The 26,813-nt window shown below is 36.2% G+C and overlaps 1 protein-coding gene and 1 long non-coding RNA gene across 44 annotated transcripts in view; one reads left to right on the forward strand and one right to left on the reverse strand.

The window, feature by feature from the left end:
* Positions 1 to 26,813, reverse strand: part of ANKS1B (ankyrin repeat and sterile alpha motif domain containing 1B) — a 1,028,420-nt gene that overhangs the window by 492,084 nt on the left and 509,523 nt on the right. The window lies entirely within an intron of this gene.
* LOC106782692 (uncharacterized) overlaps positions 6,893 to 26,813 on the forward strand; it is a 40,996-nt gene continuing 21,075 nt past the window's right edge. The window contains exons 1-3 of one of the 3 annotated variants that reach the window (XR_002804577.2): positions 6,893 to 6,960; positions 10,106 to 10,193; positions 10,591 to 10,792. This is a non-coding gene — a long non-coding RNA (uncharacterized lncRNA). Of the gene's footprint in view, positions 7,354 to 10,105; positions 10,194 to 10,590; positions 10,793 to 26,813 lie in introns of all 3 variants that reach the window. The other 2 variants (XR_002804576.2, XR_011433616.1) reach the window with 2 other exon arrangements.

Below are 26,813 nucleotides of genomic sequence, written 5' to 3' on the forward strand. Positions count from 1 at the left end.
AATTTGGCAACATAGACTTGGCTTTTCCTCTCTTATATAAAGTATAAAGTTATGAATACAGACTGATTTAGTTTAGACTTACTTCTTGTCAGTCATCTAATCAATAAAACACCTTTTATACAATACAAAGCATGTTGCAGGTGGAGATGACATTAAAAGCTGGCTAAAATACTAAATTTTATAAGACTTAAAATCTAGTGCCACAAGAAGTCCAGAAGATTAGTTATCATGCTCTTTGGGTTAATTGGGCCGAAATGTTTGCTTCTGAGAAATATGCAGAAGGGCCACCCAGTCATTAAACAATCTTAGCAAATGCACATGCTGGTCAGAATGGTCCTGTCTGAATAAAATACTTAAGACTCACATGTGGCAAGAAAACATCCTCCAGGAGAGCCATGTCATTAGAAATGTACACTTCAGTTACTGCTGATCTAAAGCACAATACTTATTACAAGGGGAAGATATACATATTAGTGGAAACCATGAACTTGCCTTAAAAATCTAAATTTAGAAAATCCATCATAGATGAAATGTGGGTTCTGTCAGTCATTGGCCATTTATCCCAGATTAGTTTTCTGTTTCAAGAAGAAAAATAATCTATTCTAAATATTTTCTTAATCAACTTCCTCTTTGCGGTTCTAGTCACCTATTAATCAGTCCTCTGTTTATCTACATCTACCTATCTAAAACAAATATTTATTGAAGGTATACTATGTGCTAGCATTGTTCTAAAGCCTGGGATTCCAGTAGTGAACTGCACTAGGTGCCTATACTCATTCTAGAGAGTTAAACAGACAATAAAAATGTAATCAAACAATAATTTCAGTATTGATAAGTTGTATGAAGAAAAATAAAGCAAAGTAGGAGGAGATAGACTATTTTGAATAGAGTCATCAGGGAAGGCCTTCTTAGGTGGGTAGGTTTCATTTGAGCAGAGGGTTCTTTCTTGCTCTCCCTAATCTATCATTTTGTTGTTGTTGTTAGCTGAGCACTTCCTGTACAGTGCTGATTCCTGGCTCTTCTCTCTCCCTCCTACAATTTACTTTTACCAGGTTTTGCATCTCAGAAAGAGTGAGATAGGAGGTAAAACGTGTGTGTGACAGTGTTGTTATTGCTGACAGCTCTACAGAGAGGTTTGGTTCAAAAGAAGGCTGACAAGAATGGATAAAATGAGATATTCTTGGATTCTAATGATGCGCTTTTTCTATGCTACCCTGGGCTCATGTATCAATAGATAATTGAGAGTTGCCTGGTTTTCTGAGTGATCTCAGTCTATGACAGGCTCTGGGTTTATGTCTAATATTGGTCATCTATAATACACAAAATATTTTAGTTTAGTAATTCATTGTAACTTGTTCATCTCTAAATTTGCTAGGAAGTCATCTTGAATCTTCAGCAATGAATTTGTACAGATGGTCTCTGATTTACAATGCTTTGACTTACAATTTTTTCAGCAACGATGGTATGAAAGTGATACCCTTTAGTCAGTAGAAACCATAGTTCATATTTTGAATTTTTATCTTTTCCTAGGCCAGGAATATGCAGTACTATACTCTCTTGTGATGCTGGGCTGCAGTAGCGAGCCACAGCTCCCAGACAGCCACGTGATCATGAGGGTAAACAACTGACAGACTTACAACCATTCTGTACCCATACAGTCATTCTGTATGTGAATTTCACTACAGGATTCAATGAATTACATGACATCTTCAACACTTTGTTATAAAGTAGGCTTTGTGTTAGATGATTTTGCCCAACTGTAGGCTAATGTAAGTGTTCTGAGAACGTTTAAGGGAGGTTAGGCTAAGCTATGATGCTCAGTAGGCTAGATGTATTAAATGCATTTTTGGCTTAGACATTTTCAACTTAGAATGAGTTTATTGGTTGGTAACCCAATCCTAAGTCGAGGAAGATTTGTACTTTCAGACTTCCTTCAATTAATAAGAAAAGTGAATGTATCTATTTTACATACTGTATATTTTCTGCTGATATTAATTTAAATGAAAATAAATTGTTTCCTAATTCCCTGATTCACGTAACAAGGACTATCACTAAATTGATGGTAAAAACTTTACACAACGTAACAGGCTCAAAGTACTGTTTACCTAGCATGGTGATGCCTCCTAACGATAGGGTGAAGGCCTGTGGGAACATCTTAGATCTAAAAGAAGTAGTTCCTTGCAGTTACAGAGGCAGAGAAAAACTCTCTTAATATTTCTAGAGAGAAGGAGAAGGAACGTAGAGTTTCAGACTCTCAGAGTCCTCAGAAATACATACACAACAAAGAATTCTTGTTTCATCAGAATTTTTCTTGGGAGGCTAAATGATGTTCTACAGCTAAAATCAAAAGTCAAATGTCTGTCTTACGGGATTCTCTCTACATGCATCAGGACTCAAGAATGCTTAATAAATCAAAGAATGTTTCCTGGAATCAAAGAAGCTTGGAGTAGGAAGAGATCTTAAAAATCACTAGTCCAACTCTCCATTTAAGTCTCGAATCACTGTGCAACTTCCCTGCCATACAATATTCAGACTCCAGTAATGGAGACCTTATTTCTTCTTAAAATAGTGAATACCTTTAATGGAAGGCTACACAACTGGTAAAACACCCTCCCCTGTTGAATTAAAATCTATTTCTCTTTAACTTCTATTTAGCAGAAATTGAACCACACTTTGGAGGACTCATTTAAATTTTCTGTAACATTTGGACTACACACAAACATTTTCTGGAGCCATAATTTAGATTTTAGACCCATAATTTAGATTTTTGGAAGGCATGGTTGGGGCAAGGCAGGAAGAACAAGTGGTTTTAGTCTTGTGCTCCAATACAGAATTTCCCAAAGTCCTTCACCAACAGTTATTGAGTTTTCATGTGGAGCTGTCCATAAAATGGTTCTTTAATTTCCATTCTGCTATTGTTTCTTGTGTATTGCTCCCTCAATGACCACAAGTGCTAGTGAAGGTTGCTACCTCAAACATAATCTAGCCCAACCTTTTTATTTAACTCTAGTGGAAGGCAAGTTCTCAAGAGGCTAATTCTTAACCAAGGTTACATAGCCAATTTATTGCGGAGCTGAGACTAGAGAATCCATGTCTCTCAATCACTGGTTCAGTATGCTTTGCAGTGGTGGAACCCTGAGACTAGCAGTTCAAACAGCTCAGCATCAACTAAACCTTGCTCTCTGCAACCTCGTCCACTTTCTGCTGGCAGTTTATTAAACAAATGATTGAATAAACGAATGATTGTGGCTTGTTTAACATATATGCGCATGAAGGTGACTAATTTGTTTCATATTAACTTTTAAAAACACATTTAAATATTATCATTCTATAGAAAAGTATAGAGAATAAGAATCAATATGGTCACCGCATAGCTTTATGAATTTGCTTCAGATTAGTAAGACATAACATATTACAGATACATTTGAAGCTCCCTGTACATCACTCTCTAATATATTTCTCCTACCTCCATCCCTAAATTTCTTGTTTGTCATTTTCCTCAGACTGGATTGGTGAGGAGTTTCAAAATGGGCTTTATGTTTTAAGCAAACATCGTAAAATAATATTTTACTATACTGAATAGGGGCTACACAGGTGTTTGTCCTTAAATTTCCATTTAGGCACAGGTTTTGGCTCTATTTTACATGTCATCATCACTTTGTCTATTTCTGCATCAATTCACATCACATTAATTACTATAGTCTCATGATAACATTTGGTATCTGGCAAGGCAAATCCTCCCATATTTTTTAAAATCAGTTTGACTTATTTTGGTTCTTTGTTCTTCATTAACTTTAGTATATGCTTGTCAAGTCCTATGAAAAACTCTTGTTGAAATACTGCAGTGGCTTTAGAGTTTAAATTGAGAGATAAATGCCATCTCTACGTTGGTGAGTAAGCCCATTTTGGATATGGTCTATTGCTTCATTTATTCACATCTTTAAAAAATGTTTTGTAGGTTTTTTTCACGAAGGTCTTTCATATTTTTTATTATATTTATGCCCAGGTAATTTATAGATCTGTTGCTATTATGAAGGAAGGGCATATCATATATAATATGAGATGGATATACAGGAATGCCATTGGTTTTTGTATATCAATCTTATATATAGCAACTTTGCTAAACTCCTTGTTTGTTGTTTCTTTTAGATATTCTATGGATACAACCTTATAGACAACATGTAATTTCAGTTTGTGTCTTCCTTTTCAACCATTATGCCTCTTGTTTCTTCTTATCCGATTGCATTGGCCAGAACTCCAGCATTTTTTAGTATAAGTGGTGATACATATTTGCTGTACATTTTACATAGATAATTTTATCAGTTTAAACTCCTTATCTTCAATTCATAGCTTATCAACGGTTTATTTTTTAATCTTATGAGTGTGGAATTTTATCAAATGCATTATAAGTACCTACTGAGATAATTACATAGCTTTTCTCCTTTAATCTTTTGATACTAATAGTTTTCCACATGTTGAAACATTCTTGTATTCCTATGAGAACAACCAGTTAATTGTTTTTATTTTTTTAATTTTTTTAAAAGATTTTATTTTTTTCCTTTTTCTTCCAAAAGCCCCCCGGTACATAGTTGTATATTCTTCATTGTGGGTCCTTCTAGTTGTAGCATGTGGGACGCTGCCTCAGCGTGGTTTGATGAGCAGTGCCATGTCTGCGCCCAGGATTCGAACCGACAAAACACTGGGCCGCCTGCAGCAGAGCACGCGAATTTAACGATTCGGCCACGGGGCCAGCCCCCAACCAGCTAATTTTTATGGCCCTATGAATTCTGGTATTATCAGCTGGAAGTCTTGGTTGGGACAGGATTTTCAAAGTAAAACCCACAACGTATGAATATTGCCATTAGAGATGAAGTGGTACATCTTAATGTAGGCGTTTGTGTGTACATATGGATACACATAAATTTACGTAAACACATATATCTAGTCACTTACACATAAATAAATACATACATTCACATTTACACACATACATATAGAGCAGAATATAGAGAAAGGTACTTATACTTTGTCCATTTTATTTCACGACAATCACTAAAATTCTCATTGTTAGTAACATTGAATTCTAACAAGCATTTATAATAACCATATATTATAATGTGTAGCCATGAGAAAAAAAGTGAAGATCTACAGAGTTTTAAATAAGCAATATTATGAACAACATTCATTTTGGCTAAACATCATAATGCCCTCTTAGGAATATTACTGAAAATTTTTAAAGCTCATTTTCTCTTTAGCCATCATGAGTTTAGAGTGAAGTGGCAATGTAGGGAGGAAAAAAAAAACCTACCATAAATGCATTTGAAAGTTTTTTTATGTGGATCTACATAGTGTTGCTAGGGAACATGGATTCTTAGCATTTGAAAACCTAGAAAACCAAGCCTCTTACCTCTTTTGGCCATGATTTCTATGTCAGGAATCTGATTTAAGATAGTTTGGAAATGAGTTATCTTCAAAATATTTGGATATTTACGTTTTATCATCAACCTTCCTAAAGAAATAATTATATGTGTTCATCTAATGCTTCGAAAAAGGAGAATATACAATCTATTATCTTTCATTATTGGGATGCCATATAGCTATGAAATATCAGAATAGTGGTTAAGAGTATTGTGATGGTTAATTTTATGTGATAACTTGACTGGGCCATAGGTTGCCCAGATATTCGATCAAACATTACCCTGGGTGTTTGTGTGAGGATGTTTTGGATGAGATTAACATTTATATTGGTAGACTGAGTAAAGCAGGTTGCCTTCTGTAATGTGGGTGTGCCTCATCCAAACAACTGAAGGCCTGAATAGAACAAAAAGGCTGACCCACCCTCTAGTAGGGAGAATTCTTCCTGCCTAAATGCCTTCAGACTGGGACATCAGCTCTGTTCCTGCCTTCAGACTGGAACTGAAACATCCATTCTTCCTGGGTCTCGAGCCTGCCAGCCTTTGGACAGGAACTACATCATTGACTCTCCTAGTTCCCAGGCCTTCAGATTTGGACTAGAACTAAGCCATTCATTCTCCTGGGTCTCAAGCTTGCCAACTCACCCTGCAGATCTTGGGACTCATTTGCCTCCAGAATTGTGTGGGCCAATTACTTACAATAAATTACTTTCTTTGTCTATATATGTGCATCATATTAGTTCTGTTTCTCTGGAGAACCCTGAGTAATACAAGTATAAACTCTGTAGTCAGATTACCTAGGTTTGAATCACAGCTCTGTCACTTATTGCCTATGTGACTCTCAGCAAGTTTCTTAAAATCTCTGCTTCAGTTTCTTCATCTTTAAAAAAGGAAAAATAATAGCACCTATCTAACGGAGCTCTGTGAGAATTAAATGTTATTACATTTAAGACACTTAGAAGAATGCCTGACCCATAGTAAGTGTTCAATAAACATTATCTACTAATAGTGTTGTGATTATGGTGACGGCTGTCATTTATCTATCAGAAAATATATTTTCAGACAGCACGATTACAAATTCCATCCTTTCTTGGCTCTTACTACTTCTTAAACAAACATAAATTACTCTTGCCAATGTTAAGAGATAAATAGCCCAGTGAGGAATTTACAATACCCTGCTAAATGGGCTTCCTATAACATTGCCAGGAACCCCAGAAAATAGAAAAAAAAATATACAAAACCAGAAAGAATCAACTGTAGACTATGTGGGTAAGTAGAGGCATCCATGGAGTTAAAGAGAAAGGGTAACTCTGGAATAAATGGGGCCACTAGACATATCTCTTAAATGTGTTCATATCAAAAAAAAGGGCATACATATGAAGGTATAAAGTATGTATATTTTCCTAAGCTTCATAAAAACTTCTGGGTATGGAGAGAGATTGATGTCACAGTCAGACATCAGAACAGAAGTAAACACCAGTGGAATTTAGAACTGGAAGTAAAGAACAATTCTGTATGCAAATTGAAACTGCCAGGGGGAACCTAGGTAGGTGGAATATAATTACTCAAACCAGAAAGTGCTCAGGGTGCTGGACTAATAATCTGCCCACATTTTCAAGAAGTGCCAGGCATTTTTGAATGGTCAAAATGTTCAGAAGCTTTTCATTAGATTTTATAATCATAAAATATTTTAAAAGTATATGCAATATACAAGTAAGAACCATACCAAAAATAAGAGTAGTTGACAGAGGAAGAGAAACATGGTACTTTCTATTGTTATATAAATTTCATCTTTTTATAATGTTCAAGAGGCTTATACTTAAATAGAATGACAGAAATGAATGATTCCCTTCCTCATGGGTGCAAATTTTTGAGCATTATTTTTTCTTCAAAGCAAGCTACACTATTCCACTCCACATTGAAAGAGAAAATGAAAAAGGTATGATAATGAGTTTTATTAGAGAGCATACTTGAAGCATTTGGTGGAATTTTGACAATGGCATCAAAATAAAGCACAGGAGAGATTCCTACAGTTTTCTAGGCAGAAGGCTATCTGGCTTAAATGAGCCATTTTTTGAGCCATTAGGTCTGCCCTTCTGTAATGAATGCATCTTTTTGCACCAAGGGCTATCTGTTAGGGCCAGGAGGTAGGAGTCTTAATCTTCAAAGAAGTAATGTCAGAAATGTAAGCTAATAACAAAAGACATTGGTAACATCTAGGAACTTACAGGCAGTGGACAACATCATACCTTTCATTTTATAATGTGAAGCTGTTCACTCTTATTACCTGCTGTTCTCAAATGATGAGTTGGTAACAAGAACCCCTATATGGTACCTGCATAGACAGTGGTGACATAAATGTTTGCTTGTTTCAAACTGTCCCGTTTTAGATCAGTCTGTTCCAAGTTACAGTGCGAACAGTAAGTCAGCTTGTCTGACTTTTCATGAGGTGCTATTCCGAAATGACTACATAGACCAAATTTATATTCATCTAACCTTCACCAAGGAGCCTTTCTATCTTTTATTAACATTGAATAAACTAACACATTATACAACACACAGAAGAATAAAGATTAACCTAATGAATGAATGGATAGGTAAATATTTTTATCACAGACAGGTCAAGGGTACGTGTATTTAGGAGCCTCCACAAGACTGTTTTTGGCTTCTATGTAATTGGACAGGCCTATAACATTAATTTTGGATCTCAACCTACCCATAGGGAGTAAACCTAAAGTTTTTGCAAAGTATCCTCATCTACTTTTACCTCTTCATGTCTTGCTATTCCCTGCTATGAGCACCATATGATCCAACCATATCAAATGATTTACAGTGCCCTGAATGCACTCAACTATCGCCATGTTTACACCTGACTTCTCCTCGGCTTGGGTTACTCTTCCTCTATACTATCTACCCAGAAGAGTTTACTTATCCTTTAAGATTCAACTTAAGTGTTAGCTCACCTATATAACCTCTATTAACCTCTGGACAGAGTCAATCATCTCCATTAGCCTTACCTACTTCTATTATAGCAAGTGTCACTGTACTGTGATTACTTATTTACCTCCACTAGATAGGAGCTCCTTGAATGAAAAATACATAACCCCTATGAGTAATTAATCTTTGCATGACATTCACGTAGCCATATTCCTTTTCTGACTATCATTTCACTATCAAGAGTTGAATTTAATGGCCAAGGATTTTCATTTCTTGCAACTCTACTCCTTCCACCAGCATGGATTCCTGACATTGTTTCTTCCTAACCCTAACAGGAGCTCAAATCCAGTACTGACTTGCATGTGTCTCAGCCATGAAGTATGTTGAGTAGAGCTATGTTTTGCTTTCATGTTTTATTTAAACATGCTACTTGCTTTATTTTTAACTTTAATGAATGACACTTGCATTATTTGTCACATTTGGACTAAATAAATTATCTCATTTTGTCTGGCCGAGCTAAACATTAAGGCAACTTATTAAAGCTGTGGAGATAAATTTTCTTTTTAGTACGAGTGACATGGAATGAGGAGAACAGGAACTCTGCAGAAAGTGAGCTATTGACTGTCTCTCTACAAAAGCAGAAGTTAAAGTGTGGGTAAGAAGTGGGAATGAAGGCTTCAAAGAATAGGTTGCAAAAGCAGTGAACTGGAAGCAAGTGATTTAGATCCTTATCTTGCTTTGCCTCTAACTTCCTGTATAACCTTTTTTTTCTCTTTGGGCCCCATTTTCCTCATTTGTTAAGTGAGGGGATTGCACCTGTCTTTTGTGTACTACCGGTACAATTTTTGCAACATGTACACACAACTAGATTAGTATTTGCTTAATTAAAAAATTCATGTTTTTATCTTTATGTCACCACTATAAATGATGTTAAGCAATAAAATTTACATAATCACAGATTTAATGAGATAGTTTTAAATTTTTCAATGCACATTAAATACACGGACATTAACATTTTTTAAAGTCCATCCATATACACTGAGAATAACAACAGCTAATGTTTATTTAAAGCTTACTGTGTGCTAGGTGCTATTCTAAGCTCTATATTTGCATTAACTCATACAATCTTCACAATATCCATTTTAATCCTGATTTTACAGACAGGAAATTGTGGCACAGAGAGGTTAATAACTTGTCCAAAGTCAGGCAGCCTGTAAGTGGCAGAATCAGGATTCAAACTCAGGCAGTCTGTAGCCCTACTTGGGAAACAACAGATTAGAAGACATCTATAGTCCTTTCCAGGACCGTGCCTCTCGGATTTTGCTTTTCTCTGGAGCATACTCTTCTGAGTTCCTAAGAGTGTACTCAGGTATCTACTTAGCTTAATAAGTTCCTTTCAAATAGAGTCTATGTTAGACTGTGTTTGACTTTTAACCTTTTCATTATCTTTTATCTCCTCACAATTACACGAAATTGTTCACTTAGCCAGTTATGCACAAATGCAAAATCAAATTTTCTTGCATTCCCAGAAATCATTTTATCTAACATTTCTGTAAGAAACATTCATTCTTGACTGTGAAGAAGCTGTATAAAGTTACTTTTTCCCAAGGGAATCAGTCTGTCCCTGAAATTTAAGAACTTATTAACCAGCATTTGATATTCTTGAAAGAAATAGCATGCACAGAAATTCAGAGTTGGAAGGAGCTTAGATATTATCTGATCCCAATACTAAGCAGTAACATATCCCTTCTCAGCCTCCCTGAATGCTGGACATTCAGCTTTTGGAGAAAGGTTTCCAGTAGAAGATCACACTATCACCACCACTGAATGTTTCATTCACTGGTAAGTATACTCCATTCCCTTTATGAAATCAGATATGCCTTTTTTTGTATTTCTAAGTGCCACTAATTGATTTTGATGTGTTATTTTCAAGAAAAATAGAAATTCGTTTTCTTTTTCCAAAATCTGTGTATACTTATATAACATATGATCATTTTTAGTAAAATTAACATATTTCCATACTATAGGACAATTTAGAAAAGCATAAAAATTACAAATCAGATACCATTTCAGGGATCAGAACTGTTGCTAATATTTTGGTATTATTTTCTTCTCAACGTGAATGTGTATGCATGTGCTAGTATTTTGCACATATCTGTTTTAAACTAACTTGAGATTATTTATATTCTCATATTTTCTGAGTGCAGTAAGGCTCCTTCTGATACTCTATTACATACAGATAAATCAATTTTCACCAATATTTTGGAAAAATAGACATCAATAAGGTAAGGGCTTCCACTTACAGACAAGAGACCAAATCTGACCTCCTGCCTAAAATAAGAAGAACAAGAAAAAAAGCAGAATATATGAAATGATGGTTTGCAAGACACTGGACATGAGGAGATGAAGGACAGAAATCTCTGAGAGAGCAAACAAACAAGGTGAGTCCTATGATTGACCAATTTACTGCCTTGAAAGAGTTTCCAGGCTGCAGTACAAGGAAAGGTAACCCAGGCAGAGTTGTAGACTCTGGAGTTGAGGAGATGGAGCTGAGAGCCTGGGAAGACCAAGGCGACTAGAGTTGTCAGGACAGAGTACATAAAGGAGAGAGCTGCACAGAGACAAAACTTCAAAGATCTATAGAGGGACTACTTCAAGTATTACCTGAGCAACGATCAACGCGGGTATGTGAGGAAATGAACCAATGCTGGGAAAAGAACCACCTGAAAGAATTTATGGTAAGAGACCCCATTGCTCACACAGAGCCAGGAATAGTGCTCTTCCCATCAGCTAGACTAGAATTAAGAAGAGTACACACGAAGGATCTTGCTTAGTAGTAGAGAGTAATTAGCCTTAGATTTAGCACTGCTGTGATCTGGCCTAACATGAAAAGTAAGAGCCAAAATGATCAAACTGTTTCCAATTAATTTAACTGCACCCTAGAAAGAGCTCAAGAATATTTATAAGAATAGAAAAATACCCAGCATCAAACAAAGTAAAATTCACAGTGTCTGGCATCTGATAAAAAAATTACTAGGCATAAAAACAAGTGGGAAATATGACACAATGAGGAGATAAATTAATCAATTAAAACTGATGCAAACTGGTGCAGTCACTACGGAAAACAGTATGGAGAGTTCTCAAAAAACTGAAAATAGAAATACTGTATGATCCAGCTATCCCACCTCTGGGTATTTATCAAAAAAACCTGAAATCAACAATTTAAAGAGATTCATGCACCCCTATGTTCATCACAGCATTATTTACAATAGACAAGATGTGGAAGCAACCCAAGTGCCCATCAATGGATGAATGTATAAAGAAGATGTGGTGTGTATATATACAGTGGAATACTACTTAGCCATAAAAAAGACAAAACCATGCCATTTCAACAACAGGGATGGACCTTGAGGGTATTATGCTAAGGAAAATAAGCTAGATAAAGACAAACACCATATGATTTCACTAATATATGGAAGATAAACAAACACATGCATAAGGAAACCAGATTAGTTGTTACCAAAGGAAGGTGGTGGGGGGAGGGCAAGAGGAGTAAAGGGGCACATATTTATGGTGATGGATAAAAAACTAGACTATTGGTGGTGAACACAATGCAGTCTATAGAGAAACCGATATATAATGATGTACACCTAAAATTTATCCAATGTTATAAGAAAATACGATCTTAATAAAATAATTTTTTTAAAAAGCTGACCCAGAACTGACAGACATTAGAATTAGCAGATGAGGAGATTAAAATATTAAAACACACATTAAAACTATATTCCGTACATTTAAAAAGTTAATAGAAACCTGGAAGATACACAAAGACATGATACAAGCTTCTAGAGATAAAATTCAAAGTCTGAGATGAAAAATACATTGGATAGGATAAAGGGACAGTTAGATATTGCAGAAGAAAACATTAGCAAACTTGAAGACATAGCCAGTGAAATTACCCAAAATAAAACATGGAAAGGACAGAAAAAATATTTGAAGAAATAACGATTAAAATTTTTCCAAATTTGATGAAAGCTATTATTTTTTCATTTAACATTATGTTGCCAAAATTTTTCTTGGTCTCTATAGGTCATGTGAAAACATGATTCCTAAAAACTATAAAACATTCTCTTGTACAAATTTTATGATTTATCTAGCCCTTTAATTATTCTTGCTAATTTTTATTTATTATAATTTTTCATTATTATAAATAACCCTAGAATTAACCTTTTATCCACAAATATTGATTTGCATTTGATCCTTGAGATATATTCCCTGAAATGGATTTACTGGGTAAAAGGATCTGCATACATGAAATGTTAGGTTCTTAACATCTACTTTTAAGCTATTTTTCAGAAAAATTATATATAGATAGTATAGATAGTATATTTTATATTGTACCACATTCTAGTCAATAGATGTCATTATAAAGAAAAAAGGTATCAGTGAAAAGAGGGAGAGAAATTTAGTTACTTTTATAGGTGAAAAATACAAGCCCTTTAAAATCTGCATTTCTTGTATTTTGAATAGTTTAAATATTTTTCATGGTCATTGCAAATGCCAGTTCATGCCCTTAGGCCACTTTTCTATTAGTTTTGAGTATTTTTCTTAGATCAATTTGTATGAACTCTTTATATCTTAAGGATACAGCTCTTTATCATATTTGCGATAAACATTTTTCAAAAGTTGGCCAAAGCTTCTATGTATACTTCACATGATGTAATTTCCAGGGCTATCACCATCTTCTAAACGCATTCACATTTACCATTGTTCCTAAGTCCTAAACTTATGCTTATTTCTCCCTTAAATTGGTATTGGTATTTTGGTTGTAGAATATGAACTTAAGAATCAAGGTGCTTAGTCCTTTCATTTATGACAGAATCCTGTTCTACTTAATCTCTCAGTTTATCTTATCTAACAAGTCTCTTTTGCCTCGTAAGAGAATTAAAATAGTTAAGATTCAATCCAATGGCTAATGAGTAGGGAAAAACCTGTGGTATGACTTGGAAGAAAATTTTCCTTCACCAGGAGTTAGCTTGGTGCTATTCTTGGAAGAGTTAATGCCTGATTTCTAAAATATGTCTATTAGGAATCTAATCAAATGATGCTAGATTTACTCTATACATATATCCGGTAAATAATGGTAAAGGAAAGATTCCTGGCCCGAGTCCAGGAAACACAGTGTAGTTGTGGCTCTGCCACCTCTCCAGAACTCTGTTTCCTTCCCCGCTATAAAATGAAAGTCAAGCTGGATGACCTTTAGGATTCATTCCAGCTCTGAAATTCTACAACTTGTGATTGTTTTCTAAAACAGATTGTATCCTCCCTAAAGAATCATCTTCTGAGATTGCCTGCATTTATTTTAGAAAGATTGGGGGTGGGGAAGGATCAATTTTTAATGGCTGCAGATGTTTTACAGATGTGAAAGATACATGGCTTGTACTGATAGCTGGGTTTGAAAACTTGAGCAAATAAATGCACGGTTAGAAGTTTCCAGCATTCATATGGTGAATCTGTTTGGTCTTTCATGCTTCAAGAAGCTAATAGAAACTGATGCCTCCTTTGAAGCCAGTGGAAGCTCTAGAGTCAGCTAAAGCATGTGCCAGCTTATTACTAATAGAAAAATCGGGTCAATTTTCATCCCATCAGTGCAAAATTAATCAAACAAGGCTATTTTTAAACAGCATGTAAACTATTTAATACTTAGGGTCTAGGTTATGTGCATAATTTGGGGGAATGTTAAATGTATGACTTTGATTTCAAATACATTATTTTTATGCATTTGAATGGTTATTTAAACAATGTATTGATGGATCCAGTGGATATTGCTGGGGAAAAAAGAGCTTTGTAATCACTTAACCTTCTTCTAAATAATAAAATACTATAATTCCACTTTCATAAATTTTATAATTATAATTAAATTATAATCATGTATATCCTTGTGTTTGTGACAATAATGGCTTATATTGTAAGACATAAAATGGTTTTATAGCATGTTCATGGCTTCCTGGAATGAATCTGAAATCTCTGGATTTACTTAACTTCCTGAAGAAAGAGACAATACTATAATATGAAGCTAGATATTACTGAAAAAGTCAACTAGTAGCAGTAAATGTCAAAATTCACCTTAAAATGGCATCTCTAATTATAAATTGACACTAGCAGAGCATTGGCAGTTTCCATGATAGTACATGAATTCACAAGCTCCTGCAGCTGCCAGCCAAATCCCCAGTTTCTCTCCTACATTTGCTTTTCCTTTATGACATTTGATCAGTCAACAGTAAGAACGCTGGTGTTCTCATAAGCCACCCTGCAGTTTAAAATCCTGACTACTGCATGTTCTTCTGAAAGTGAGGCGGGGAGAGCAGCAAGTCTTTCAGAATGAGATCTGCACTTATCAATCACAGCAGCAGCAGCTGGGAAATTGGCCTTTGCGGTGGTGAAGCTGGTTCGTTCACTGGAAAAGGAAAAGCTGCTTCTGATTAAAATGGAGGCAAAACAATTCAGGCAGCTGGAGAGGCTTCTGAAAACTGGAAAGATTGGATTTCCAGGGTTTGGGCAATGAACCAGAGAGAACTTAAGTTTATGAAAAGCAGACAGGAGAACAGCTTCAGGTTAGTTACAAAAATGGAATCTGGGGAGCTCTCAAACAGAGAAAATCATACAGGCTGAATCATGGTAGGGGAGGGAATGGAAGAAAGCCTGACTCTGAGAGCCATGTTGATAGAGAAATAAAGGCAGCAAAGATAAAACTCCGGCCTCTAGCACAACCTCACAAAAAGCCTGCCTGGATGTGTTCACAGCTGGGTAAGCCCTGTGGCACCACTAAATAGTCCCCCTTTCCACTGAGTTACTTCAGCTACTTGTCCCTCCCCTGAACCTCTCACAAGAAATCCCTTCCCCCAGCGTCCTTTATAGTTTTGTCACCCAAACTGTGGTCTGAGGACCAGCAGCATCGGCATCTCCTGATGGATTCTGCGTTAGAAATGCAGAATCCTGGCCCCAAATCAGATCTACTGAAATAGAATACCGCTTTTCCAAGATCTGCAGGTGATTTATACGCACATTAAAGTTGAGAAGCACTGCTCTACAACACACACAATGTGCTGTCTGAGAGACTTTACTATTGCATATAAAGATGGCATAAAGATTATAAGCATCCATCATTTATTCATTCTTTCAACAGATAGCCATTAAGTACAACGAGTATCCTACAGGCCCTATTTTCAAGGAGCTAGCACTTAGCAACCATTTACTGAACACTGTTCTGGGCTCTGCATTGTGTGTGGTATGTGGGTTACAAAGATAAATAAGACATTGTCCCTTCCCTTAATGAAGTCATAGACATACAAGGAAATGGTTAATGCAAAAGAAGTGTTTCAGTTTTAATGATAAAAATAAAATATGCATGTGGCACTGGGGTTACAAAAGGAGTGGTGGGTGCATGTGAAGAAGATAATAATTAACTTTGATAGAAATGGATAGGCTTTTATAAAGGAGTTGATATTGAGCTGAATCTTGGAAAAAATAATGTTTATTTTTTTCCTTTTTTCCAATGGACCATGGGGCACCGAAGGCAGGAGGATGGTAAGAGTAGAGGGAAGGGTGTACAAGGCAGAAGTAACAACTGAAACAAAGGGTTAAGGGCAAGAAACAGGTTGGCCTATTCAGATAGTTTAAAGTAGCTCCATATAGCTATATTATAGGTTTTGAGGAGGGTGGATTGGGGTCTAGTGGTCAGAGAAAAGGCTGAGGAGCTTGAAAGGGGCCATATTTAGAGGGTCTTGTAGACTAATAACTCTGAGATTGGTCCTACAGAGCAGCAATATAGGAAGTCACTGAAGGGTTTTAAGTTAGGCAATAATAGGATCATATTTGTGTTTTAGAAACATTACTCTGGAGGATGTTTGGGGAATGTGATTAGCCAACTTGGCTGTAGCATAAAGTGCATGGAGAAAAGTAATGGCAGATACGGCTAGAAATGCAACTTGACTCCAGATCATAGAAAATACTGACTGCCATGTTTGCTGCTTAGTAGGCAGTGGGGACCACTGAAAATTTCTAAGCAGGAGAATGATTCAGACAGAGAAGAGACTAAAGGCAGAAGGCCAGTTAGAAGTTTATTGCGATAATTTAGGCAAGAGGTAATAAGAACCTGATGACTCCAAGAATAGAAATTAAGGAATAGATTCAAGAAGCAGGTGCATAATTATAAGCAGAGTTTCATTACTCATTTTAGGATGGCACAATTTTATACATAAATCAGATCTTTATAAATGTCTCCATTTTCACATCTTAATATAGCCTTTATTTCTGCCCTGATCACTGGGCGAGATGTTCTTAAAGTTCTTTGGGTGACCAAACACAACGCTCTTGTGGATTTAGCTCCAGGTCTATAGCTCAGCTCTAAATGGAAACTGCACGCCCCAAAGTCACCCAAACTCAGAATGGGAATCTTGTTATAGAACTGTTCTCTATTTGCCTCTTTCCATTGTTTCCCAGCCCTGAACATGTTTCTAGGGAGGCTTCTTGGTTATTCCTTACTCACCTTCAAGAAAATGGCCTTCCTTTTCTCATTTCCAGTCCTTTTCTACTTCCACTGTTTTACTCACACATAGAACCACCGATTTCACCAGCTGGCAGGAAAATCAAAGTCACATTTCTGGTGCTCACTTTCTTTAAAACAACCAGTGTGAGAAGGGTGGTACAACTTGATCACATTTCATATACCTCAACCACTTCCAGACTTAGTCTTCGGGTGATTTGGGGTTATGGAGCTTTATTGCTGGTGTTAGATTATTCTGAATTCCTTCAGAAAGTTTTTCTAAGTGTTTCAGTTTCACAATATAGAATATTTATAATCTGGGTCAAGAATCATGCCTGGCCTAACTTCCAAAATATAGAACTCCAAACGGCCATTTTCTCCTCTAAAAAATACATGTGTATTAAAAAAAAGGTAGGAAGGAGCACTGTATTCTATTTCCTGTCTATCCGTTTTCCCCATGTGAGAATTTGCTTTCTGGCCTGATGGCTCTGTTCTTTCTAATTCAAGACCCAACAGGCTTAGAGAGTGATTAGAAACACTCATGCTGTAATATTAACACTTACAAAATCCCACTTTTCTTATCTGAGCTTTTCATTTTTGTTAAGATGCTTAGCTAGAATGGAAGCTGCCCACACAATTCTTGTATGAAAATTACACTTGCTCAATAATATTCATATCTCCACCCACTTTTGAGTAGAACAGAACAAGCATTAAGATCTGTATGTACACATTTGCATGCAAATATACCATACACAAATTCAGGTTTGCATGCCCAATTTCAAATGCATAACACCATAGAACCACAGAAATTGCATGTCCAATTTCAAGTGCATAAGCACATTAGAAAAGCAAAAAATCTCGATGTCCAGACATTTTCCTCCCCAGATGCTATTTTTTTTCCCTAAAAAGGAAAGATAACAAGAACCTTAATTTGTGTAGTATCTTTTTGCATCCTCCTTTCTCTACAAGAAATAGGAGTGGGTTGTTTTATGGGCAACTTAAAAAAGGCACCAATCCTTTCTTCCTGAACTTATAGATCATAGTCATGGTGTCTCAGGAGATTGGTTCTTCAGGGAAATTCTAGAATGAAGTAAAATTGGTCAAATAGTCTCTCTTTTATGATAGTCTTTCCATCTCTTAAAGTTACCCCAATTCCTTGCCAGCCCAATAGCTTAGAGACCTCTCTTGGTCTGACTATTCTCTCCATTCCCCATCACATAGTATGAAATGTTTCAGATCCCAAAAAACCAGGCTTGCACAATCCTGTTTAGTCCTCACAATGGTCTTGTAATTTTGTAAGCTAATAGAGCAGATATTGTCAGGCCCATTTTGGTGAACACTATTTTTCACTTCTAGGAGTTCTAATTCCTTTTTACTATTTACCTCTTATAGTTTATTTATTCCTGTTTTTGATTAATAATTTCTTGCTTTTTCTAAATGAAATTTATCTCTTCAAGCTTTTAAAAATATCTGTTAGAATGTTACAGGAAATTAATTTACCTGAAATGAATGAGGGTTTGATTGTTGATTTGTTGTCTATACTTCTTAGTTTTATATTTCTTTATGTAGTTTTGAATTTTGGCTTTCAGGTACCCATTCTCCCAACCGCTACTTTGCCCCTGATCCTGGCTTTTAGTAATCAGATTGGATCCCATCTCCAGTTTTGCATAGAACACCACTAGTCCCTCTGCCATATAGAAACTGAGATACTGAATCAGAGTCTAACAGTCCCTAGGACGCAAGCCTGTGTACGACTTGGAGTTCCATCCCATTTCTGGTCCACTGAAATGTTCCTCTGGTTTTTTAACTCAGCCTTACCTTTAGATTTTTAGCCTTACACTTTCTCTCTCGTTGCTGTGTACTGTGAATGTACAGGACCACCTTGACCCGGAGTTTGTGGTACCCCATCTTATAGACAGAAATGGACTAGGGAAGATAGAGCAGCTTGCCTCAAATTGCAAACTTAATCAATAGTACAGTCTGGGCTACAATTCAAGTCTCTCATTTGGCCCTGATAATCAAAATTTATTTTATTTTACAGAGAGCCACTCTCAATGAACTGCTGATCAGCTGTGGTAAAGCAAGAAAGCACATGACTTAGAATCCAAAGACTTGCATTCAAGTTCTGACTCTGTCAATTACTAGTCTCTCTGGGCTTCAGTTTGCATGTTGTAAATAGCAATATTACTAAATACCTTACAGGGTTGTCATGAGATTAGTGCACGTGAGAACTCTTAAAAAATGAAAGGAGAATACAAATGTGGAGAGATTAATAGCTAAAAGATTTGTCTTTTTAAAGATACATAAGTAATATGTGTTTATTTCTGAGCAGTAACACAGGTAAATATGAAGAAAAAAACTTGTAATATAATTAAACTGTGTATCCTTCCAGATTTCTCTTTCTCTTTCTCTCTCTCTCTATATGTATTTTTCAAAGTAGCAACTTAATTGAGCACTTGGCAAAACTTTACCTATACCCATATATATGTGTAATCAATGAAGAAACTCACTCCTCAAGGAATTTTGGGGAACGGTATTAATTCAAAATCAGAGAAAGTAATATTAGGTTGTTTGACAAATGTAGTATTGGTTGTCTTAGCTTAATTTACCACAGTCCTTGCGTTCAGATCTCAGGGATAAAGCTTCCATTTAGATTTAACTCTTTCAACAAACTATTAGTGAGTAGGTCTTCCAGATTTCATTGTTGCAAACTACAGAATCTCTTTTAGCTATTTGGAACACAAATGAGTTTATTCTAGGTATTAAGTAACTCATAGAATGTTTTGGAGGACTAGAGAACCAAGCTTGGAGATTCACAATCAGAAATAAGGCATCAGGGTTAAAGCCAACAGAAATACCCACTACTCACACTACCTGACCATTCTAGAAGAACTACTCAATTGGTGTCACCCATGAGGATCAGTTTAAGCCTAGATTTAAGAGTTTCCATTGGAACTGTTCCAAAAGAACCAGACATCTCTAGCACCATGCTTGTCACATACGGCCGGTGACTTCTCAGTTCCCTCTGCCTCTACATTTGCTCAATGGAACCAAGTTCGAAGTAGAACCTTAGCTTCAAGGGAATCTAGAAGTGAAATTTTTGGGGTTATTTTGGGGAAGGGGGCTGAATGATAGGAAGGTGAGATATAATGGAACTGGAATGGGTAATGAGTAAGGCAATCTGCAGTATCTACCACAGCTTGGTACATAATTTCCGCCATTTTATAGATGAGGAGACAGCCTTAGGTAGATTATGTTCTTTGCTCAGTGATAAACAGTTAGTATAGGAGGAAGGAAGGTTTTCAACCGAGGCAATCCAATCCAATATTTGCCTTCTTAGTTGCAATGATATTTAATGCTTACTTGTTTACATGACTTCTCCCCTAATAGAGTATGAGTTTCTGAGGAAGAAGGATTCTTTCTGGTTCAGAAAGTATTTTTCAGTATTAAATTTCGGGTGCCATTATTCCTTCATTCATTCTACAACTTTTTATTGAATGTTTACCATGTGTCAGGCACTCTTCTAGGGACCTAGGAATATGCGAATGAGCAAAACAGGTATAGTTCCTGATCTCGTGAAGATTAGTGTTTAGTGGCAGAGAGTCGTTAGATAAAAAATTACACATTAATTAAACACAACTTTTAGTACCTGTGATATGACGGAAAGACATATGAGAATAAGAGCACATTTAAGTGGAGGATTCAAGCTAATTTTAGAGGACAGGCAAAGAAAGTTTTCTCAAGGGAAGTGACTTGAATTATAGAGACTTATAAGATGAGCAGGTGTCCACCAGACTAAGGGACAGATTCTAGGCAGAGAGTATTATAGACACTCGGAATAAATAGAGTGTGAGAAGGTGTTGAGGTTGAAAGGAGATTTAGGAATTAAAAGAAGGCCAGTGTGGCTAAAACATAGACAATAAGGAAGAAACTGACTTGGGATAAGGCTAAAGAGGTAGGAACTCATCACATGTTCACTGAATGAATGAATGTGTTGCTGCACCAGTTGGGGGTGGCTGTGAAGACTTCTAAGCTTCCTTTTCACTCAGATTCTGTGATTCCAAAAGAGCCAGCAAATCTCTATATTTTTAAAAAAGGAAAAGTGAGGCCAGAGTGGTTAACTGCCCTAAACTTACTAGAATATATTGGTAGTCTACCTTAACACTATAGGATTAATCACTTTTGTGGACACTGTAGGTTCTACAAAGAGAAAAGCAGAATGGACCCAATTATCTAGTACCTGAAAGTAAAATGGTGAGAAAACAGATTAATTCAGTAATTAATTAATTAAAATTAAGCAGATGGTTCCTTTCTTCTCCTCTTTATATGGGCTTTGAGATAACATTTTGTCTTGAGGAATAAACAAAAATCTTTAGAACTTTGCCTACAGCTCCTTTTCAAAAAATGGGAAATGTGCAAAGTACTTTACATTAAGAATACTACGAATTCTTCCTTAATATATTTTTAATCAAATACCAAAAAAAATTAAATCACTATTTATGCCAAAAGAAAAATGCAATTATATTCCATTTTTTTATGTAGGAAGAATCCTCAAAATTATTCTACCAGTAACTAATACAAGTTTTCAAACTTTTCAAAGATCTACATTATTATATATTTCAAAGTAATGATTAAAATCATATTAATTTACATTTATATCTTTTAAGTCTATATAAATGAATGTTCAAATATATTCAGTGAGCAGGAGCCATATTCAATGAAGAAAATTTTTTTTTGTTTTTTGAGGAAGATTAGCCCTGAGCTAACTGCTGCCAATCCTCCTCTTTTTGCTGAGGAAGACTGGCCCAGAGCTAACATCCATGCCCATCTTCCTCTACTTTATATGTGGGATGCCTACCACAGCATGGCGTGCCAAGGGGTGCCATGTCCGAACCCGGGATCTGAACTGGTGAACCCCGGGCCACCAAAGAGGAAGGTGCAAACTTAACCACTGCGCTACCGGGCCAGCCCCATCAATGAAGAAAATTAAGTAGCCTTCCAGATCCCTCAGGAATAGATCTAATATCTCATGATTCATAATTGTTTTAAAATAGATGGTTTCTCTATTTTTTTGAAGTTTGTTATCATAGACATATATTTGAACCTCAAACACTGTCTTTGACATTCATGAAACTGCCTTATAGTTACTTTTCCTTTTCTCATCTGCTTCTCTCCCAGGGCAATGGATAAAGCATAAGGCCTCCAGTGTAAAGCTAACCCCTTTATCTGTCTTCTGAATCTCTGCCTCCTGCCTACTCTAGGACTTCACTTGATCAATTATCGTTCTCTTCTCAGGATCTGCAAACTTTTCCTCTCAACTAGTTCTTTCCCCTCTCAATTTTCTCTCACATTAAAAATAGACAAAAGCAAACAATAAAATAACCTCTCAAATACATTCCCCTTGATCTGTAATCCTTTTCTTTTTTCTTCACATATAACATTTTTAAAGAGTAGGTGTTTGCTGGCTCCACTTTCTCGCCTCCCTTTCACTGCTCAACTGCACTGTGGCTTTTGCCCCTATGCTCCAATGACACTGCTTCTGAGGAATCACCCGTGACCTCTTAGTTGCCAAACTCAGGCAACTTTTCAGGTCTTTTTCGGTTGACTTCTAGGCAGCATTTGATATTATTAACCAAATACTTCTTGAGGTCGATGGCACTATGAGGAAGAATAAGCCGGGTTTCCAGAATCACCACAAGGAAGGGTGCTCACCTTACACTCAACTGAACTATTATGTATGAAAGAGATAAATTTATGTTGTGTTAAGCCAGTGGGATTTATCATAGCACCTCATATTATTTACCCTGACAAACACATAAATCTTATTAGGCCATTCCTGATCTGGTCTCCCTGATTAGCCTCAACTGTCATCATTCTCCTTATGAACTCTGTGCCCCAGTTACACAAAATATTTCGCATGTATGTATGTATGTATTTGTGTGTGTGCTTACTCATGTTATTCTTAATTTCTTTTTCTCTATTATCGGTTGACAGACTTTTTTTTTAAAGATTGGCCCTGACCTAACATCTGTTGCCAATCTTTTTTTTTTCTTATTCTCCCCAAAGTCTCCCAATACCTAGTTGTATATTCTAGTTGTAGGTCCTTCTGGTTGTGCTATGTGGGACACCACCTCAGCATGGCTTGATGCGCAGTGCTAAGTCTGTGCCCAGGATCTGAATCAGGAAAACCCTGGACTGCTGAAGCAGAGCATGTGAACTTAACCACTCAGCCACGGGGCCAGCCCTGACACACTTATTCTTTTAGCCTGACTTACTGCCTTTGAGAAAGTTACCTGTTCCTGACAAGCGTAGTTACTCCCATTGCACTTCATAGACCCCTTGCTATGGAATGAAACTTTGTCTCCCCAAAATTCATATATTGAAACCTATTCCCCCAATATGATGGTATTCGGAGGTAGGGTCTTTGGGAAGTAGTTAAGGTCATAAGGGAAGAGCCCTCATGAGGGAATTAGTGCCCTTTATTAGAGATCTCAGAGACATCACTCACCCCTTCTGTTATGTGAGGACACAGCAAAAAGATAGCTGTTTTAGAACTAGAATCAGGACCTCACCAGACACCAAATCTGCTGGTGCATTGATCTTGGACTTCCCAGCCTCCAGAACTGTGAGAAATAAATTTGTTTATAAGCTCCCTAGTTTACGGTATATTATTACAGCAGCCTGAGCTGACTTAGACACTCCTCCATTGTAGGACTCATAATATTGTATCATAATTGTTTTCTGTCCCCAGTTGAATGTGTTGAGGCCAGACACCATGTATTTGCAGCAATCTTTCCACTGCCTAGCATTATATCTGCCACTTGATAAGAGGTTCTTAGGTTTGTGGAATATATGAATTATAAGAATTGCAGGTATGCTTTGTTAAATGAGGTTCAAGTGATAAATACTGAACTCCTAAATGAAATTTTATTAGAACATTAGATTCTGGCAAAGAATAACACACTTATGGTCTTATATTTCATTTTCCTTTAGTTAAACCCTAGCTATTAAAGATTTATAACTTTTTAAAAAATAACATCTTACCTACCACTGGTTTTAAAGATTAGTTTGAGCAACAACTACGTGAACTAAATATATCCTTGGTATCTAATTTTCTTAGAGGTGATTTTCTATGCACAGTAAATTTATCTTTTGCAAATAATATTTGCATATTATCAGTCACATTCTTTGTATTCCAAATGTATTAATATTTTAATTAGCTATAAGCAATAGGAAAGAGATTTATCCAGTCTGCTGTGGAAGTGCTAATATGATTTGAAAAAACAACTAATGGCATTAATTTTGTTGTCAATTTCATATCCTTATAATTACCTCTTAAATAGGCAGCACTTTTCTCATGGTAATCACTGCTGTTTCCAAATGGCTTAAAAAGAAGAAAAGCATTTAAGCTAATTCTTAGAACAGATGAAACTGTTTATTTTGACATTTTTCAGCTGTGGACCATGTCCTTTCCAATTCCAGAAAAGACAACCTGGAAACTCCTGTGTTTAAAACAAGTAATTTTAATAACTTTAGAGGTAATTAAAAATGGAACCACTTTTAGGTGTCAGATAAGATGACGCTAATTCATCTTATCTCAAAGATACTGGCCAGTGACATTGGTTGGGAAACCGTTACACTGTTTCTGTGCCAATGGCTCAATAAAGCAACCTGAAGAGGCAGATGGGCAAGATCCAGGGACCGGAGGAATCACTCTTTTTCTCCCATGCCCTCTCCAAGTTGGATACTTGATAATGGGAGGAAATGTAGGATACCTCTTTTAGGCAAGGTCACATTAACTGGAAGGAATTAAAAACAGTTTAGGAAGTGGGTTGTAGTGTAAGAGATAGTTTAGGGAACAATGGAAAGTGATGTTAGTATAGTTTATGAAGTAGAGGTTCAAGTTGCTAAATATACAAAAAGAGAACAGAAGACTATAAAGATTCTAAACTGTGTCAGAAGGAATTATGGAACTTGAAGAGTATAAAGGACTTTTTAGAGAGATATCATTTTAGCTCAACCCTTTCATTTTAAAGAGGAGGAAACTGACCTTTCAAAAGGTTAAATCACTTGACCCAGGTTGCACAGGGAGTTAGTGAAAATAGTGTCTGTGGTTCCTATGGTGGGGATGGGGAAGAACGTTTAAGGGAAGAAAGGAAGTGGGTCTCTTTTCATTCTGATCCAGAAATGTGAATCCTTTAAAAGGGTAGGCAGACCTTTCTAAAAAACATCTGGCATTACCTGCAGAGCTGAACCAAATCCTGTGGTTGGTACCCATGCTAAGCCAGAAAAATGTGCCTTGTGAAATTTCTTTTTGTGTATGGATAACCTTCATAAAATTAGTTTGTGCTTGTTTTTTTAAATTACTTCACACTTGTCTTAATCGCTCCTGGGTGGAAATGGCCTAAGAGTTACATAGGGTTTGAAAAATTAGGCTGCTGGCATTATTTTGGGGATCATTCTCCTCCCTCGGCTTGGAGAACATTCTTCTGCTACAGACTTGGATACCTCATGCTACATAATTCAATTTTAATGTTTGTTTATGTTCTTAAAATGTTATGTAATGCTTAAAACAAAAGCATAAATAAGAATGACATAAACATCAAACATTCTGGTGAATTTCTGGAAGGAGAGAACCTGTGCTACGAGAACAGCTTACTCAGACAGGAAACAAGGAAAGACTTCAGAGAAACCATACAGACTTGAGTCCTGACACAAATACTCTTTCTGCAGCTGGCAAAACTGCTTTGTTTGTGATGGGACTATACTATGACCTCCTGTCTTATTTCCATTATCTCTTGTAATCTGTGTTGTGTATAATATAAAAGGATAGATTATCAAGAAATCGAGATATCTTGAGAGGGCACTCCCATCAGGCAAAAGACTCATCTGAGGATAAAAATCACACCATTTACAAAAACCTTACAGAGATCTCACAAATCCACTAATTATGCACTTAAAAGATTAAGCATTCAGAGATTTTTGAGTTGTTCAACCCTCATTGGCAAATATATATTTTTTTGTATATTGGTCCCCTAAACTTTTCCTGTTGCATATGAAAGCTATTTCTTTTAAGAATTTAGTTTTTTTCTAAACATTTTAGTCATAGTCTATTATAGCTATAGGTAAAGCTTCTCAATAATTTTTAAAGGCTTACTTCATGATATATTCATATGAAGAGTAGGTTTGACTTTGTAATTTGCTTCATATTGTAATTCAAATTGTAAATGGACTCCCGCCTCCCAAACAGGGATCTTCCCCTCAGGTCCACCAATGTATACAAATCTGAGCCACATTACCCAAGTCCAGGTTACTTTTCTCCTAACTGGAATCTTTGCTTCTCCGTAGTACAAATCCTAAAAGATACCAGACCAATCTCATGTAAGGCAGCACAGAATGATTCAGTCATTAGAGTCAGATATATATGAGTGAAATGCTGGCTTTTTATCGTGAACTCTGTTTTATTGTAAACTCTTGGATGAATCTCTTATCTCTCTTAAGTCTCAGTTTCCTTATCTGCAAAACTGAGATAATACCAATCTTCTAAATTTATGAAGGAGAGTAAATGCATATATTGCCTATAAAAGTCCTGGCATACGATATGCACATAATAAATAGTAGTGACTGTTAGTATTGTCACCTTCTAATACACTGCTTTCTCATATCACTTTATACTCAAAAACCTATAATGAGTCCCTCTGGCCATATCAAATTAAATTAAATTGCTTCCATTGTGCTTTTAATGCTTTCTACCTCCAGGCCCAATTTCATCTCTTTTCCCAGGATTCCAGAGCATAAACCATAACTCTGGTCAACCTAGTTTCTTTTTGATCTCTTTGGCTCAGCATTTCACTTTCTGCATGTTGTCATTGTTCTTTTCCTTCACTTTGCTTGCTATATTCTCCATCCTTATGCCA

This window comes from Equus caballus, chromosome 28 (genome assembly GCF_041296265.1).
Source record: "Equus caballus isolate H_3958 breed thoroughbred chromosome 28, TB-T2T, whole genome shotgun sequence".
Taxonomy (NCBI): Eukaryota; Metazoa; Chordata; class Mammalia; order Perissodactyla; family Equidae; genus Equus; species Equus caballus.